The sequence below is a fragment of the Acinonyx jubatus genome, chromosome D1 (assembly GCF_027475565.1).
Source record: "Acinonyx jubatus isolate Ajub_Pintada_27869175 chromosome D1, VMU_Ajub_asm_v1.0, whole genome shotgun sequence".
In the NCBI taxonomy this organism is placed as follows: domain Eukaryota; kingdom Metazoa; phylum Chordata; class Mammalia; order Carnivora; family Felidae; genus Acinonyx; species Acinonyx jubatus.
In genome coordinates this window covers 59,307,909-59,327,236 of record NC_069390.1, presented here as the reverse complement: position 1 = coordinate 59,327,236, position 19,328 = coordinate 59,307,909, and the positions used below count along the sequence as shown (strand labels likewise).

General features: G+C 41.0%; 1 protein-coding gene across 4 annotated transcripts in view; it reads left to right on the top strand.

Moving 5' to 3' along the window:
* Positions 1-19,328, top strand: part of PAK1 (p21 (RAC1) activated kinase 1) — a 154,551-nt gene that overhangs the window by 54,304 nt on the left and 80,919 nt on the right. For 2 of the 4 annotated variants that reach the window (XM_015073877.3, XM_027039616.2), the window contains exon 1: positions 14,148-14,357. The exons of the other annotated variants lie outside the window; for them this stretch is intronic. The gene's annotated coding sequence lies outside the window, so the exon portion shown is untranslated. Of the gene's footprint in view, positions 1-14,147; positions 14,358-19,328 lie in introns of those variants that run through there. 4 annotated transcript variants of the gene reach the window in all.

The following is a 19,328-nucleotide window of genomic DNA, read 5'->3' as shown; positions in this document are numbered from 1 at the left end:
ATTCCACATTCTGGTGAAAGGACATAGCCCTTGAGAAGGGCCATTTCCTTTAGCAACACAAGCTCTGTGAGGGGTAAAGCCTTCTGGAGAGGGATTGGGAGTGTGTTTCAGGCTCACCTGTACATTTAACTAACTGTTAAAATTGGGCACATCAATTCATTCTATTCTTGTTTCCATTGCTCATCTGTCAAATTGAAAAAAGCGTACCACTATTATTACATAACCTTTCAGGGTAGTTATGAAGTATAAATGATAGCCTAGATGCATTTAAAACTGTGTGTACACATTAGTTATTTGCAAAAGGTGGAGTTGCAAATAATATAGCAAAAATAATGTAAATAAAAACCAGTGTAAATATTAATGGTTAATATTAAACCAATGTAAATATTAATATTATTGTTGTAAATAATAATACAAATAATAGCAAAAAGTTACAAATAATATAGCAAAATGTAGCTAAACGATAGGTATGTTTTAAACCCCTACTGTTCATGACACTTTTGGTAGGTACTTTAAACATTATTTCTCCAGCGCTTTAAAATAAAAACATTATCGCCATTTGTTAGGTGAGGAAATTCCAGTTCAAAAGGGTTAAATAATCAGGTCAAGGTGGCAGAGTCAGGAATCAAAACTGGATCTAATTCCAGAGTCCACATTCTATTATATGTTGCTGAGGTTGTCTCATTACTTTGATGTTCAGTTTGGTAACTTGCTCAAGATGGTGTTTTCTAGGCTTCTCTACTGAGAAGTTACTCTTTTCTCCTTCATAATTAAATAAGTATTTTGTAGGGAGGTACTATGAAACTATGTAAATATCCTTTTCTGTGCCAAGCTTTCCATATATTTATTTGTATCCATATGGACTCGTGGCTTCCTGTTTTATTCGGTAGGTAGTAAGCTATTGCTATTATTATTTATTTTGATGCTCAAATTCTCCCTGATTTGGCCAGTAGGAGCCCCGTTCAAGTTGGCTTCTGTCTACTTTTGACATGTCCCTGCCATTCTTTGACCACTCCCTTGCTTTCTGGCCCAAGAAAATATTCTAGGCTCATCTTGTGCATTCTCAGCCCTAGCCCTGGAATAAACCATTTCGCCAAGGAGCTTTTCATTTCTTTTAGTGGTAAGTGGTATTTAGAACCCAAGATCTGGCTGCTAGGTATGCTTGTTTCTGTTGGGCTTATGCTGCTCCCAGGCCCTCACAATAGACATAGTGAGGAATTGAGGTTCTAACTCCCCATTACAGGCTCTCTCCACTGTATGGATGCTTTCCTTATCCTGTGTGGGCTTCAATACCCTAGACCTGGCTGCTCTGTCATGGAGATTTCTTCTTTTTTTTTCAGCTTGGGTTCTGAAATGCATACCAGGTACCTTCACCCTCATATGGATGCCCTCCTCACTATACTTAGATTCTTATATCCCACACCAGTTCATCTACCTGCGCTGTGCATGGATGCCCTTTTCACTTTGTTTGGGCTTCGGTTCTCCTTACCAGACTGCTTCTCCTCCACCCCTCTCCCCAGTGCAGATTCTCCTCACCCTGTTTAGGCTCTGATCACGATGTTGGCTGCCCTCATCATTTTTTAACTGGGCTATTATAACACAGTAGCTTCCTAACAGTCTTACTGCTTTTAATCTTCCTGTATCTTTCACAGTTCTGCTAGAGTGATCTTTCTAAAATAGAAGTCAAATCATGCCACTGTTCTGTTTTAAAAATTTATAATAGTTCCCCTTGCCTGTAGAGTGAATTCCAAGTTCTTTAGACTGGCATGCAGGGCTCTCCACTCCCTGCACTCCAGCCATGGTCACTGGCCATTCCTTATGTACCTATGCATGTACTCGTCTAAGTTTTTGCCTTTGTCTTCTCCTCTCCTTGGCTTAGCTAACTCTTTTCTTTGGTATATGACAAAATCCCTTTGGATGCTTGTTCAGGTTTCTGGTGTGGACTATCACAGCCTGAGTACAGTATAGTCAAGAGGGCATCTATAAAGGGAAGAGATTGCCTGGTGAAGCCTCTCTGACCTCCATCCATAGTCAAAATCAATCCCTTTTTTTCCCCCACTTCTGATGAAGTACTTACTTCATTCTTCCTGTTTTCATGATTGACTTTTATCTGTTGCTCCTGATTCATTGGCTGCTCTTTGAATTCACCTAGCACATGGCATGTATCTAGTAGACTCTTAGGGAAAGTCGGTAGAACTTGTTGATGACTTCTGAGTTGTGAGTCTGTTGTTTTTCATCTGAAGTCTTTTTACAGGTCCTGCTGAGGTCCAAGAGGCTCAACTGCATGCAAGCGTTTGGGCTGTGGTACTGCTGGGTCAGATGCCTCCCTGTGTCAGAGCTCATTCTGAGAAAATTAAATATTCACACTGCTCTTCTTTTTTGTGCATTCCAAATATATCCTTTAAAAAAAAATTCTCTACACTCTCATCCCAAATAAAAGACTTTCTGGCTACATGTATATGGGTCTCTATGGCTGCAAATAATGGCAGCTACACAACTCTACCAAAAAAGCCTTCCCCAAACTGTATGAAGGACAGTGTAATGACAACATGTGTCTTTTAACAGCCCGTCTATCATTTAGTCTGTTTTTGGAGAGGCATTTAGGCTGAAGTGTCAGCAAATGAAGGTTAAACTTTCTCAATGACTTACTAATCTGTATTGTTCGGGTGCAGGAAGGGAGAAAAGAAGCGTCACTGGTTAGGTTCCTTGCAGAATATGTGGGTGTCTAGGGAGGAAGAAAACGATAGGGGATTGTATTTTCATAGGTCTCACTGCCAACCCCACTTACTCTAGTTGTTGTCACTGTCTTCTCTTGTTCTACTTATTCCCTCCTCTGGGACTTTGTCCAGGCTTTCCCTTTTCCTTTTTCTTAATTAATTAATTAATTAATTAAGTGAGAGAGAGAGAGTGCGCGCAGGGAAGAGCAGCAGAGGGAGAGAGAATCTTAAGCAGGCTCTACCCTCAGCATGGAGCCCAAATGGAGGGCTTAATCCCACGACCCTGGGATCATGACCTGAGCCAAAAGAAGAGTCAGACACTGAACCAGCTGAGCCACTCAGGTGCCCCCAGGCTTCTCTTTTCTAAGTTTGAACTGATTTCAAAGACTAGGCTTTTTTCCATGCTTTATAATCATGATAATGAATGGCAAAAAAAAAAAAAAATGGATTGTTTACTTTGACCTTTCCTGTCAGATTTTTAGTCTAGTTAAAATAATTTCAAAATTGAGGTCAAGGGGCACCTGGGTGGCTCAGTCGGTTGAGTGTCCGACTTTGGCTCAGGTCATGATCTTGTGGTTCGTGGGTTCAAGGCTGGCATCAGCCTCTGTGCTGACACCTCAGAGCCTAGAGCTTGCTTCAGATTCTTTGTCTCCTTCTCTCTCTGCTCCTCCCTACTTTCTCTCTCTCTCTCTCTCTCTCTCTCTCTCTCTCTCTCTCTCAAAAATAAATAAACATTAAAAATTTTTTTAAAATTGAGGTCAAAACATTTTCTAACATACGTGTTCAGTTTTTAGCTCTTACGGAGGCAGGGCACCACAGGGATTGCAGTCAAGCTTACCTACAAGGTACTTGTACTTACCTAAAAGGCTAACTTTTAGTTTGATTTTGTCTGAGAGACAATGTTCCATCTGCCTAGTGGTAATTGAAATTAAAGAAGAAGAAGGCTTTAGTTTCTCTACTGTTGGGGAAGCAGCATGAGAAGCTCTTTAGGATGTGATAGACCTGATTTCTAATTCCAGCTTTAGTATCTACTAGGTTTGCAGTGTTTGGCAAGTGTAAGTTCTCTGTGCCTTATTTTTCTCGTCTGTAAAATGAGGATAATAAAGCCAGTTTTTAGGAGCTAAGGATAAATGTGGTTCTTCTAGGCCAGACTCTGATTTTGACTTTGTCACTAACAATGGGAGTCATCACCCTAAGTATTGTCTCTGGCATAGTGTACCATTTCACGCATCTCAAGCCACTTTCCCATCATCTTATGTAATCTTCACAGTATGTTCAGGAAGGGAAAGATAGTGTGATTGTTCTCACTTGAAAAATGGGGAAACTGATGCTCAGAGAAGTGGCCTGTCCAAGGACCAGGACTTAAGAGTCTTAGTTTAGGACTACCTTTGTACACTGACCAGTTCTAGGAGAGAGCATTGTGGTAAAGATTGTCCTGAACTGAAAGTCAAGAACACCCTGATTAATGTCTTTGCTAGGAGAATTTGGGAATATCATCTCAGTTTCTATTTTAAAGCAAATATGCTAACTCTTCTGCCTAACTCGTGTTGGCTTGTTCATTCGGCAGTTACCAAGCCTTTACTGTGCTGTACATTGTGGTAGGCCTGCCCTTCCCTCAAGCTGCTCACACTTCACCGTGGAGAACAGATAATCTGTATCAGTGAGAAGAGCTATAGCAAATGTGTGTGTGTGGTTGGGGGGTGGGACCGGCATTGGTAGTGCCAGTGGTCCGGGAGAGATGGCTTTGGGACTGGGCTTTGCTTGTGAGGAGAAATCTCACAGGATTTTATGTAAGAATTAAATTGGATAATGAGTATGACTGTGCTTTGTTTATTGTAACGAACTGCATAAATGTTAGAGACTGTCATATCTTACAGGAAGTACTTCTTTTCTAATACCTTACTAACCTAGTGGAACACCACAACAGGAGTCAAAGCTTAATTAACGTGAGAAGAAAGATTTTAGTGGCAACAAAGATTGGAAGCTCATTTAAAAAAAAAAATCTGGGGGCACCCAGGTGGGTCAGTTGGTTAAGTGTCTGACTTTGGCTCGGGTCATGATCTCACGGCTTGTGGGTTTAGGCCTGCATCTGGCTCTGTGCTGACAGCTCAGAGCCTGGAGCCTGCTTTGGATTCTGTGTTCCTCTTTTGCTCTGCCCTTCCCTTGCTTATGCTCTGTCTGTCTGTCTCTCTCTCGAAAATAAATACACATTAAAAAAAAATTTTTTTTTTAATCTGTATCTAAAGTGTTTTGAGTCTATGATTTCTTAAAATAGGGATATGCCTATTAAAATGTCTTTTGCTTTGATGACACAATGGACCTTCAGACTGCTTTTGGGTTTGTAAAGAATTTGTTTAATAATCTTAATAATCTTAATCTTAATAATCTTTAATCTTTTTAAAAAAGCTACTTGTGTTGCTGCAGTTTTAAATATTTAAGAGCTATATTTAACAAGCATGTATTCTGGGGTCTAAATGGGAGCAGATTAAGACAGAGAGCAATTGTGTGGCTGGGCCAAAAGATATGTGATACTTTTATTTTTTAGATTTGTTTTGATTCAGTAGATATAGTTGTTAAGAACTTTGTATGTATGAGGCTTTGATTGGGTCCTGAGGAAACAAATGAATGAAACATTCTCTAACCAAAGGGACTTCTACTAGTCTGGCTGGAGATAGAAGACATCTGTGGTAAATTTTCATGAGGCACTCTAAGATCCTAAAGGATGAAGACCTACTCAAGCCTTGGGCAGGACCACAGCAGAGATGGCAAGTTTGGAGAGGTTAACACCTGAAGGTTAAAAGCTTGCCAGGAAACAAAGGGAGATAATGAGAGATAAGGCTGTTCCGATTAGAGGTAACAGCATGAACAAAAGCATGGAGGCTTAGAGTAGTACCTGCTACTTAAAGCACTCAATAAATAAGAGATAAATTCCTTAGAATTCAATGCTGGATATTGGAATTGATAAGACTTTGTTTTGTCCTTTTTTGGGGGAGATGGTAAGAGTATTTTTAGTTTAGGGTTAGTGACAATGTGTAAGACGGAGTACTTTTTTTAATTTGTATTTTTGCTCTGCCACTTTTACAAAATTGGTGTATGATGGACGTAGAACATTATATTAGTTTCAGGTGTACAACATAATGATTCAGTATTTGTATACGTTGTGAAATGTTCACCACATTGTCTGTTAACATCTGTCACCATAGTTACAATATTTTTCTTTCCTTTTTCTTGTGATGAGGACTTTTAATATTCACTCTCTTAGCAACTTTCCAATATGTAATACAGTATATTTTACCATAATCACCATGGTAAAATCACCATGTAATGTTGTACATTACATCCCCAAGACTTACTTATTTTATAGCTGGAAGTTTGTGCCTTTTGACTCCCCTCACCTGTTTCACCAACCCTCTCCCCTGCCCACCTGGCAACCACCAATCTGTTCTATGTGTTTATCTATGAGATTTTTTTTTTTTTTAGATTCCACATATAAGTGAGATCATACGTATTTGTTTTTCTCTGACGTTTCACTTAGCATAATGTTGAGGTCTATCCATGTTGTTGCAAATGCTAAGATTTCATCTTTTTTATGGTTGAATAGTATTCTGTTGTATGTATAGATCACATTTTCTTTAACCATTCATCCATCAATTGATACTTAGATTATTTCCATATCTTGGCTATTGTAAATAGTGCTTCATCATGCATATATCTTTTTAAATTCACGTTTCTTTGGATAAATACCAGAAGCGGAATTGCTAGACCATATAGTAGTTCTATTTTGTTTTTTGTTTTGTTTTTTTTAACTTTAAAAAAATGTTTTATTTACAGGGGCACCTGGGTGGCTCAGTTGGTTAAGCCTCCGACTTCGGCTCAGGTCATGACCTCGTGGTCCGTGGGTTTGAGCCCTGTGTCCGGCTCTGTGCTGATAGCTTGGAGCCTGGAACCGGCTTTGGATTATAAATAAATATAAAATAATTTTTTAAAAAATGTTTTATTTATCTTTGAGAGAGAGAGACAGAGCATAAGCAGGGAAGAGGCAGAGAGAGAGGGAGACAGAATCCGAAGCAGACTCCAGGCTCCGAGCTGTCAGCACAGAGCACGTCACGGGGTTTGAACCCACAGACTGCGAGATTGTGACCTGAGCCAAAGTTGGACACTTAACCGACTGAGCCACCCAGGCTCCCCTATTTTCAGTTTTTTGAAGAATATTCATTCACTATGTTTTCCATAGTGGCTGTACCAATTTACATGCCCACCAGCAATGGACAAGGGCTCCCTTTTCTCCACATCCCAGCAACGCTTGTTATATTTTATCTTTCTGATAACAGCCATTCTAACAGGTGTGAGGTGATATCTCACTGTGATTTTGATTTGCATTTCCCTCACAATTAGGGATGATAGGCTGTATTTTTAAAAAACTATTTACGTATGGGAAGAAAAAGTACAAGGAACAGATAACTGAAGTGAATGGGTATCATTTGTTTTTACTGCATAGCATTTGGTGTTCCCCAACTTATGAGTCTTCTTGGGGGCAAAGATGCTATCCCCTAAAAGTGCTAAAAATGTATCTTATCTTAGATAGTTGCTTTTCAAATTGCTCCGCTTCTAGAGCAGTGACCTAGCTTTCACCAAAACTGCACTTGGATTTAGGATTTAATGACATGAGAGAAAAAGTAATGGGGAACTAACTTTCTGTCTTTGGTGGCAGAAGCAGTAGCATCGGCCTGCAAGTTTGAGTCTCTGGCATTGAAGTGGCATTGATGCTGGTGGCTCTTCAACTGAGGTTGAATTCTCACACTGCCAGAAGTGGCAGAGCTACCCATTCTAGCATCTGATGATCAGAAGTAATGGTAGTCATTTCTACTGACCGGGTTGTCAGTGTGGCTTTGGGCTTTGTGTTGGATTTGATGTAGAAGCAATAGAAAAAGTGAAGTCAAGGCCAAATCTAAATTTTGGCTAACTAACTGAAAGAGTTGAGTTGCTATTTACTGAGAGGGGGACGACTGAAGCAGGAACAGATTTTGGATCTGTTAAGTCCCACTGTCAGTGACACAGCTTTGTCTTTTCTTATATTTAAAAATGCTTTGCTTCTAAGATGTAGGTCTCCTAATGTTTGCATCCCTTATGACTAGCACTGTGTCTGGCATGTAGAACATATTCAGTAAGTAGTGAATGAATGATGAGATTATTTGCTCTTTTCTTGAATTATCAGACTATTTACTATTGTCTAAACAGAGTGAATGCTTTTTCCTCCTTTGAGTCTTTGCTTTTGTGGTTCCCTCAAGGGAATTCTCTACCTTTATCCCCAATCTCAATACCTCTATCTATAAAAATTCTGCTTCTTCAATATCCAGCCCAAATGCTATCTCCTCCATTGCTTCTTTCTTTTCTTGCAGTATTTTTGTAAGCTGTTATTTTTATTTTTAATTTTTTAAGTTTATTTATTTATTTTGAGAGAGAGAGAGGGAGAGAGAGCACATGAGTGGGGTAGGGGCAGAGAGAAGGAGAGAGAATTCCAAGTAGGCTCCATGGTGACACGGTGCTGAACCCAATACGGGGCTCAAACTTACCAACCATGAGATCATGGCTTGAGCCAAAATCAAGAGTCTACACCTAGCCGATTGAGCCACCCAGGCATCTCTATTTATTTTATACTGTACTTCATTTCATGGTACTTAATAGGCAACTGGCCTTGCCATCTAATTACAAGAAAGAATAGTATGTTCGATGACTACTTTATAAGCAAAGTCATCATTATTGCCTGACTTCCTCCTACATTTAACTGGTGATATGGGAAAATTGTAATTTTCAATCAGTAAATGCGTTGTTCTTAAAATTATTTGTGGTTGCAAAATAATCAAATAAAAACAATCTTTCTTTTTCCTATGGGCTGTATAATCACTATACATAAGCCATTAGTTAGGTTGAAACCTGTAGTGTCTAAAGAAAATTTGCTAATTATTACCAATCATTAGCCTTTATATAGTGTTACCGAGGGTCATAAACTCATATGTGTATACAAGCCAGGTAAGTGACCTAAAAGGGCCTGGTCAGGCCTAAGGTGATTACATGGATAAAACATTACTGGTCAAGGTCCATGACTCAGAAGAATAACTTATGAATTATTTACTTTGTGAACCAAAGGACTATATAAATGTGAGGAGTAATTGCACCTAAAACAAGTTAACTGCCAACTTGTGTAAACTTGCGCAAATTATTTTTTATCTCTAAGATTTAATTTCTCTCTCTGAATGTACAGTTTTGGCTTTAAAGTCCCTTCTACCTCATTTGAGTCTGCTTTTTTATTTCTTTAGCTTATAGTTTCTTCCTTAATCATAAGTTTGATTGGTTATTAGCCCTCAGTAATAAAGCTTCCTTCATTATTAGCCCTCAGTAATAAGAATTCTGGCTTCTTACCAGTATGCCTCATTTTCATGAGTCTTATGTTTTATCAGAGGGAGCCAAGTTTAGCCAAGCTTCCTATAGTAGCACCCACCATTGAAAGAAGCACCTAGCTGGCTGGCTGGCTGGCTAGGAGTGAACCAGCTAGCCAGCCTTCTATAACTGAATCAGCACCTGGTTTTTGAGAACTGAAATTTACAAAGAAAATGCCTAAATTTGATCTTTCCTGCTGAAAATATTAGTGGGCCTGCTTTATATTATATGATAATGTTGTTTCTTCTACCTTATCTAGTTTATTTTGTTTATTCAGTTTTCTAGTGTGGGACTTTTCATTTTATATATGCTTGCCTCCACTATTAGTGGTGATTAGTGGAGACATAGACCATTTCTAAGTTGTCTTTAATCCCTGAAGCCTACTATAGGCAAGGACACATGGTAGATGTTTGATAAATTTTTGAAGAGATAGAATACTTATTAGATTTACAGGTGATAAAGACTGGAAGGGAAAACTATTCTAGATGGCAGAGAGAGAGAGAGAGAGTGCAAGTGAGCAAGTGAGCTTGCAAAGATGGGTTGAAGCCAACAAGATGGAATTTAAGGAGGATGACAGAGAAGTTCTACATTTTAAGTCTCAAAGAAATAGCAACATATGGGCAGGCTGGAGAAGACCTAGCATGATGCTATTCTTATAGAAATGGTGGTTTTGGCTGCCTAAGCTCAATGTCAGCAAAGACATTGCAGTGGCTAAAAACTAATGCAGCTTCAGACTAAATTAGTGGAGGTAAGTAGAGTTAAAGGAGGTGATAGTCCAACAATGTTCTGAAGGGGACAGACTGCACTTAGAGTATCATGTTTATGCATAGTGGAAGATGTCCTAGATCACCACTACTCAAAGTAGAGTCTGACCTGTTCTCAGTCTACAATGAGATAAGCATAAAAATTGAGAGTGTTAAAAATTTTTATAGCCATTTGACAGAGTAATTTTATGTTTAATGAATCTACTAAAAAAGAAAATGAGCTTTGTCTTGTATGTCCTTTATATTGCTTGAAACTTTTACTTTTTATTTTATTTTAATACATTTTATTTTTAGATAAGTTTTAAGGCTTACAGAAAAATTGATCAGAAAGTACAAAGAGCTCCTATGTACTCTCTTTCTACCACTCTCCCTTGCACTTTGTCAGTGGTCAACATCTTGCAGTGTTGTGAATTAGGTACAATTGATGAACCAATATTGACACATTATTACTAACTAAAGTCCATAGTTTATATTAGGGTACACTCTTTGTGCTGTACAGTTTTGTGGGTTTTGACAAGTGTATAATGTCATGTATCCTATCCACCATTACAATATCATATAGAATAGTTTCACTGTGTTAAAAGTGCCCAGTGTTCCACCTGCTAATCCTTACCCCAATCCCCTTCTAAACCCCTGGCAGCCACGGATATTTTTGCTGCTTTTATAGTTTTGCATTTTCCAAGAATATCATGCTTTTCAGCCTAGCTTTATACTTGACAGTCTTTCACTTCAGGTTTTTCTGTGTCTTTTTGAGGTTTGAAAGTTCATTTCTTTTTATTGTTGAATAATGCACCGTTGTATGGATGTTTGTTTACCCATTGATCTATTGAAGGGTATCTTAGTTGCTTCGAAACTTTGACAATTAAGAATATGGCTGTAATAAATATTTGTGGACAAGGTTTTGTGTGGACATACATTTTCAACACACTTGGATAAATTCCTAGGAGTGCAATTGCCAATTGTATGGTAAGCCTATACTGTATTTAGCTTTATAAGAAACTGCCAAACTGTCTCCCAAAGTGGCTGTTCCATTTTGCATTCCCATCAGCAGTGAATGAGAATCCTTGTTGCTGTATATACTCACCCATATTTGGTGTTATCAGTGTTTTGGGTTTTAGCCATTCCAATAGGTATGTAGTTGCACCTCATTATTGTCCCTAATGACATATGATGCTGATTGTCTCTTCATATTCTCTGTATCTTCTTTGTTGGGGTGTCCAGATTATTTTATCCATTTTTTTTGATTGGGTTGTTTTCTTGCTGTTGAGTTTTAAGAGTTCTTTGTACATTTTGGATACAAGTTCTTTATCAGATATGTGTTTTGCCAATATTTTTTCAGTCTATGGCTTGTCTTTCCATTTTCTTAATGGGTATCTTTTGCAGAAGTTGTACATTTTAATAAAGTTCAATTTACCAACTTTTTATTTTATGGATCGTGATTTTGCTGTTGTATCTGAAAAGTCATAACCAAACTCTTTTTATTTTTATTTATTAGAGAGAGAGAGAGAGAGGGTGCAAGTGAATGAGGGGCAGAGAGATAGAATATCCCATTATGGGCAGAGAGACAGAGGGAGGAAAAGAGAGAGAGAGAGAAAGAGAGAGAGAGAGAAGTGATGGTCACCTGGGACTCACGTTTTTACCCGAAGCAGGGCTGGAGCCAAGCAGGGCTCGAGCTCACCCAAAGTGGGGCTTGTGCTCACCTGATGTGGGACTCGAACTCACCAACTGTGAGATCATGACCTGAGCCGAAGTCAGATGCTTAATGACTGAGCCATCCAGGTGCCCTTCAGTGTATATTTTTAAAGTTTCCCAGGTAATTTTGATGCAAAAGGAGAGTTGAAAACCGTCATATTAAAACCGTAAACCATAAAGGTTGGTCCTGTTTACTGATGTTTCTATCCCTGGTGGCTTATACAAGATCTTAAGTAGTTATTGAATGAACAGGTGATGAATAGAACATGGGAGTATTTATCCTGGAGAAGAGAAGTGTGGGGACTTGATAGATTACCATAACATATATCTGAAAGCCTTTAATATTTGCTCTGAAGGATGTTTTCCAGGAGGCAGAATTGGAAGTTTACAGAGAGGCACCTGGCTGAATGTTAGGAAGCATTGTCTAATAGTGCTGTTTTCAAGGAAGCTGTCTGTTCCTACATGTATTTCAGCAGAACCTAGAAAACCATCTGTAAGAAGGGGGATGCTACATGGGGTGGAAAGTTGGGTAAAATCAGATGTTATGATTATTGATCATTACTTTGAAAAACTATGTCCAAAGCAGAAGACTGTTCCTGACTTTCATCAACTCTGTATAAGTTGATACAAGGGTATGGGGTTAAAGGAACATCCTAAAACAACTTTGAAGCTGAGTTCTCATAGGTCCCCCAGCCGGTGTTACTGACCAATTCTCTATAATGTGGGTGTCTTCAAGAAATTCCCTATCTCCTCCATCAAATTTGGGACTTCTGGTAAGTGGACTAGTATGGGTGCTCAGGGTCTGGGAAAGATGGAAGATACTTAACAGAAGAGCTCTTTCTGTCCTCATGGAATTCTTCCCTTACATCCTTCTGCAGTTAAATAATTTGGCCACATTGAATGGAGGTGTAGACATCTGACAAGGAAAATGGATAAATACCATAAAATTTCTGTCTAGCATCCTTAAATTATTGATCAGGCATAATGCTGGTTATCTGCTCTTTGCTAGGCAGTAGGGACAGGGGTTATGGCAGTTGATCTAAAGATGACTAACATGGCAGAGAGAAGTAAAGCATAAGCTTAGGAGTCAGGCCAGAGTTGGGACAACTCAGCCGTTTTCTGGCTGTGTGGTCTTGGGGAAGTCACTCTCCTCTCTCATCCATCACATTCTATTTTCACTAAGTTCTGCTGCAGCTTCTTCAAGCTGTATCCTTAGAATATGCTTGTTTTGTTTCAGCTCATCTTCCAATATATTAGTCAAAATCATTATTATCTTCTCTTGCCTGGAGTTCTGAAAGAACCTACTAACTTGTTTTCTTGTTTCTATCATCCTCCCCTTTATTCTCCATTCAGCAATCAGTGATCTGTTAAAGATGTAAATTAGATCTCATTATTCTGCTTAAAATCATCCAAAGTCTTCTGATCGTTAAAACGGAACAAAACGCGAACTCCTAGTTCTGACCTGGAAGAGACCTTGCATAATCTGACTCCTGCCATATATCTCAAGAGCAGGGTGTAGAGGGGGGTAGTTAGCGGCATAATATTACCTCTTAGGGAGCATTTGGAAATGTATGAAGGCTTTTTTGTTTGTTTAATGTTAAATGATTGAGGGGGCACTGGTGGGGTTTAGGGGGTCTGGGCCAGGGTTAATGAATGTCCTGTAATGTGTTGCTCAGCTTAGGGCTCATTACAATGCCTGATTCACAATATGTGCTTAAGAAATACCTATTGTATGAAACCACGTTCTTCCTGGACCTCAGTTTTGACATGTGATTTGGTAGAGTGCCTACTTCATCGGGTTGTGGTGAGACAGACAAAACATTTTGTTTTTTTTTAAAATTCTTTTTAATGTTTATTTTTTGAGACAGAGAGTGAGTGGGGGAGGGACACACACACACACAGAATCTGAGGCAGGCTCCAAGATCCCAGCTGTCAGCACAGAGCCGGTTGAGGGGCTTGAACTCACAGACTACTGGACCATGACCTGAGTCACAGTACAACGCTTAACCGACTGAGCCACCCAGGTGCCCCTACACAAAACGTTTTGTAAAGCGTCTGGTACACAATAGCACTTAATAAATGGTAGCTGCTGCTGAGCTTTCTTTGCTTAGAAGCAGCTGTAAGTGCCCACCTAGTTTCCCCTCGGGCATTAGAATTAGAACCTGACACCTTGGTGGTATAGAGGGGTGGGTGCATCTCTTTCCCTGAAGGCTGATCTGATAAAATACCTGGTTTGACCTGAAGTGCCCTTGAGTCCTTGTACAGATGCAGAAACTAAGGTACAGAGCGGGTCTGGTTCTCTTCCTTGACTCTGGGGCTCACCCAGGACTCTGACAGGCCCTGGAAAGCCTAGCCCCAGCGAGAAATTACCTCCTGCTGGGTAGCGGGACTAGGTGGGGGAGAATAGCTGAGAGGGTGGTAAGGTAGCAGTCTCCCCGCCCTCAGAGCTTCTTCGGGGGAGGGGGAGGGAGAAGCGCCGTTTACTCCCGCCTCCTTCCCTCCCTTCTTCCCCCGCCCCTTCTGCTTCACCAACCCCGAAGCTGCGCCTTCGCTGAGCCCTGCGAGGGCGGGAGCGTGCTGCAACCGAGAGCGGGAGCTGGGGCGGCTGAGCTGCTGGGAGCTCGGCCCCAGCTGAGTAGAGCGGCGCGGGTGGAGCCAGGGCGTTGTGCCGTTAGCTGGGCGGGAGAGGTGCGGCTCTGCGACAAAAACAGTAGCCAGAGATGCCGGGGCCAGCTCCCCCCACCAGGTAATGCTGGCCCACCCTGGGGCACGCCCAGCTGGGCTCTGCTGGGAGGGGGAGGGGTCTCCATTGGCTTCCGGGGAGTGGTGCCGCACAGACCGGTGGGTTTAGGGTCTCTTAAGGAAAGAGACTCTAAGTGGAAGAAAGGGCTGAGGGCGGAACCCTCGGATGAGCCGGCCTAGGGCTAGGCCAGCACCTGGAATCAGCTCTGGCTAGGAAAGGTTGGGAAGGGGAAGCTGGTTTGGGGGAACTGCTGTGCCTCAGGAGCCGTTCTCTTTTGCTAACACCCTCTCTTTGGTGGTTTGGGTGGTGCTTTCTTCTACCTTGGCTTAGGTGCTGGCCTGCTGGGACCCTGGGGGTTTTCTCTTGGGTGCTGGGGAGGGCCATTATATTATAAGTGACCTGTTAAGAGGTGGAGTAAACCGGGAGATAGGAGACCCAGGCTGGTCCTGTTCTGGTAGCCTCTGTGGGCCTCAGTTTCCTTATCTATGCAGTGAAGAGCTTGATGTTCTTTTTGTAACTCTGGCTTCCCTAGATGTAACTGCCTTTTGGAAAAGTAAGCTGGTTAAACCCTAGAATGGGCTGCAGAGATGTCCCCTTCAATCCTGTAGAAGACAGGGGAACTTGAGAGCAGGCCTTTGTATCCTGTCCTCCAGCCAGCCTTTTGGGTGACATCTTGCTGGTCTGCTGAGGACCCAGAGACTTCATGGGCAAGGCAGAGGCTGATTATTTTAGTGTTGAGTGTAGGTATGTTGGATGTAGGGAGGTGGGGTTGGAAAGAAACAGGTCAAGGCATGTTAATGGTTTTTCTGTGAACTGGCCAGTGATTTGATACTTGAGTGTAAAGCTGCTTTAAAGTAGGCTATCTTCGGGGTGCCTAGGTGGCTCAGTCAGTGGAGTGTCTGACTCTTGATTTCAGCTCAGGTTGTGATCCCAGGGTCATGGAATCGAGCTCCGCATGGGGCTCAGTGCTGAGCCTGGAGCCTGCTTGAGATTCTCTCTCTCCCTCTATCCCTCTCCCCAGCTTGCTTGCATGCTCTCTCTCATTCTCTCTAAAAAAATAAAATAAAATGTTAAAAAAAATAAACTAGGCTATCTTTTCTGGAGCCCCCTCCTTACTCAGCCTAGTTAATGACAGACCTTGGGGGCTGTGCAATGTCTTACTCTGTATAATTCTTTCCTTCTTAATCATCTGGGACCAAGAAACACTAGGCCTGATACTAACTTACCTGGATGATTTTGATCCCCTACCTCCCCCCAGTTTTTCTGTGACACTGCCTCCTTGTCTTCCTCGCCCCATTTTTCTGTTTCCTACTCCTGTTCATTTTTCCTTCCCCTGTTTTTTCTCCTGCCCTCCATTTTCTTTCTTCTTCTTGCTCTCCTCATACTTCCCTTTCTTATCCTTTACCCTCCATAGCTAGTTTTTCCTTCCCTCTCTTGGGTCCTTCTCTTCTTGGTTAGGCTTTCTTCTCTTTTCCTTTTAGAACTGTTGGTTAAACTTTCTCATTATTAATAAACCTACTGGTTTGTATGGACCTTTTTGTGGTGTTTGAGGTCCAAACGCTCTCCGTTTCCTACCTAATTCCCTTACTTTGAGCTTTCATCTACAAATTCTGTGCCAGTCTCTCTCCTTACTTCATCTGTGCCTTGCTTTGGGTTTGCCAATAAGCAATCTTTCTTCCAGGATTTGACCCCTACCTCCTTCCCAGAGGGGAGGGGGCAGCATAGGGAGTAAGCAAGATGGAAAATGGACAGCTTGAAGACTAGAGTGGGAGTAGAGCAAGGTGTCCAGTAGGGCTGGGCCCAGACTCTCTTTTGTGAGACAAGTGACTGCGAGAGGAAGAAAGGCTCTGTGGCAGCTTTCATTGTTGACCTGGAGGAAAAGAGGTGGACTTGTGAGCCAAGGGAAGAAGAGGGGATAGCAGGGATGGGGTAGAGGGAGGAGGGTGGGGTACTGGAGAGAAGAACAATGGTCTTTTGAAGAAGAAGGTGGACTGGAAAAGTTAGGGGTTATTTGGGGGTTGAGGTAGGTATGGTGGGAAAGACTATAGTCTGGGAAAGAGGACCATATAGGTTAATTTCTTTCCCTCCGAAGGCCGGCTTTTTGGACTGTCTTGTTTCTCCTCAACAAACTTCTTGAGCAGTGTCCTCAAAGTAGGAGAGGTGAGAGAGGAAGCAGAGATAAGAAGACAAGGTTGCTATTTTCCTGGCACTCCCTGGGTAGACTATAATGTGGAATGCATATGTATACAAAAAACTTTGAACATGACATCTATCATCACACATTCTCTGGATCACCTATTCAGTGTTAGTTGTGGTGCCAGGTGCTGGGGATACAAAGATGGAAATTGGACTAAGTTGCTACCTTCCATTGCAGGTCAAGGAGTATGGGTGTCTATAACCTCATGTGATAAGTATATGTGACAGAAGCACAAGGGGCTATGATAACACAGAGGGAGGGAACTTTTTATTCAGCAAGTCAGTGGCAGAGATTGGACCTAAATTCAAGTCTTCTCTAAAGGTGGTATCTGTTCTTTTATGCCATGTTGTCTTCAGACCCTGTGTATGCAGTGTACAAAGAGTGTTCTTACATTTTCTTTTCTGGGGCTGGACTCAAGGTACTACTGAAATGAAAACAGAGCAGTTCCACGTGGTAGGTCACTGTGCCATGGCCAAACGCTCATTACCTTGGAAGGGAAACTGACATGGTCCCTGTTAATTTCTTCTGGCTCTAGGCCACTTGGGTGAGCTTCCTCTATGAGTCATTTGCTGTCTTCATCCCCTTTCGCACCCCTCTATTTTCTTAAATTCAATTTCTGGTGGGCTTTAGAGGCCAGAGACCTGATAGAGCTAGGCTAGGCATTTCACTTCCATTGGCCTCTGTAAAATAGGGATTTAACACCTCATGGGGTTGGTGAAGATCAAATGAAATAATGAATGTGTGAAACTAATTTGTAAACTGTGAACTGATCTACAGATGTTACTGTGGTTATTTGTGAATGTATTTTCACCATGAAAAATGCTTAGATGCTATAGCATGAAAGAAATGCCTAGGGTTGCTCACTGACTATTTTAAAACTGAGCCTCAATCTTTTTTTTTTTTTTTAATGTTTTATTTATTTTTGAGAGGGAGGGAGGGAGAGAGAGAGAGAGAATGAATGAGAGAGAATGAATGAGAGAGGATGAGCAGGGGATGGGCAGAGAGAGAGGGAGACACAGAAAGCAGGCTCCAAGCTCTGAGTTGTCAGCACAGAGATGGGCACAGGGCTTGAACTCGTGAACCGCAAGATCATGACCTGAGCCAAAGTCGGGTGCTTAACCGACTGAGCCACCCAGGCACCCCTCAATCTTTTTTTTTAAGGTTATTTATTTATTTTGAGAGAGAGAGAGAGCTAGCACGAGTAGGGGAACAGCAGAGAGAGAGGGAGAGAATCCCAGGCTGTCTGCACAGAGCCTGATGCGGGGCTCAATCTCACACGAATTGTGAGATTATGATCTGAGCCGAAATCAAGAGTCTGACAAGTAACGGTAACCTACTGAGCTACCCAGGTGCCATGAGTCTCAATCTTTAATAACAAAGGAAAAGGAGGGAGTTAGAATGAGGAGGATTTAGAGACTGACTGGTAATTGAACCCCATGCTAAAAACTGAAGTCAAGAGGTATAGTGATTTCTTTTATGTCAAACAAATAGTAGGTGGCAAGTATAAAATATATTATTTTTGGTGATGCCTTGTGATACAGGAAAAAAAAAAAAAGGAAGAGTAAAGAAAAGAAAGAAAGGAAGGTGGGGGGATTGAAAAGCAGACTGACCTCAGTTCAAATTTTGGTTCCGCTACCTACTAACTACTTGGTTTTTAATCTCTCTAAGCTTCATATATAAAATTGAATATATTTATACCTACCTTGAAGAGTTACTATAAAGCTTGAACATAATTATATAAAAAAGAAAAATGTATAGTAGGCACTGAATAACTATGCTTGCAAAAATAAACTCTTAAGTTGTCTTCTTAAGAAAGCCTTCCTTGGGCACCTGTTGGGATGAGCACTGGGTGTTGTATGGAAACCAATTTGACAATAAATTTCATATTAAAAAAAAAGCCTTCCTTGACTCCAAGGCTATTAAGGGCCCTTCTTTGGGATTCATGAAGCACTCATGTTCTTCCTCTCACCACTGACAGTGGCACTTACCATGTCATGTCATACTGTCATTGCGGTTTATGTATCTGCCTATCCTATTAGTATGTGACTATTTGGAGGGTAGAGACAGGCTCTAGTAAATCTTGGTGTCTACTTTTGCTGAGCCCTATTTAGTTGCTAAGTATATATTAGTAAACACAAAAGACTTAGTTGCTCCTTTGTGAAGCTTTCTGTTTATTGATGGAGATGTATAATAAATAAGCAAATACAATTAAAATTTATCATAGATGCTGTGAATACCAAGAGTTTCATTTATTCATGTTAGGTTTAGGTACTTATGAGAAATACAGGTGGAATTGTCTAACAGATGGTTACTAATCTGAAAGAGAGCTTTTGGGCTAAAGATAGAAACTTGGATAACATCAACATATAGGTAATATGTAAAGCCATACATAGAGATACATGTATGCCATACATCTAGATGAGATCATCTAGATGAGAATGTAACATATGAAGAAAGGAGGTTTCTAACCTTGGACATGTCGAGGATATCTAGGAAGAGTCTGCAAAGGAGATAGGAGTACACAAAAAGAAGGAGAAGCAGGTGAATGCTGCAGAGAGATTGAGTAAGGTCAAGACAGAATAGTAACCATTTGATTTGGCAACATGGAGATGATTGGTAATCTTGACTACTTTTGGTGCAATAGTAGAATATTACTTGGCAAATAGAAGAGAAGGAAGTGGAGATAGTATAAATAGACAATTCTTTTGAGAAGCTGTGCTATGAAGGGCAACAAGAAATGTATGATGTTTTGAGGAAGATGTTGGTGTCTTTGAATG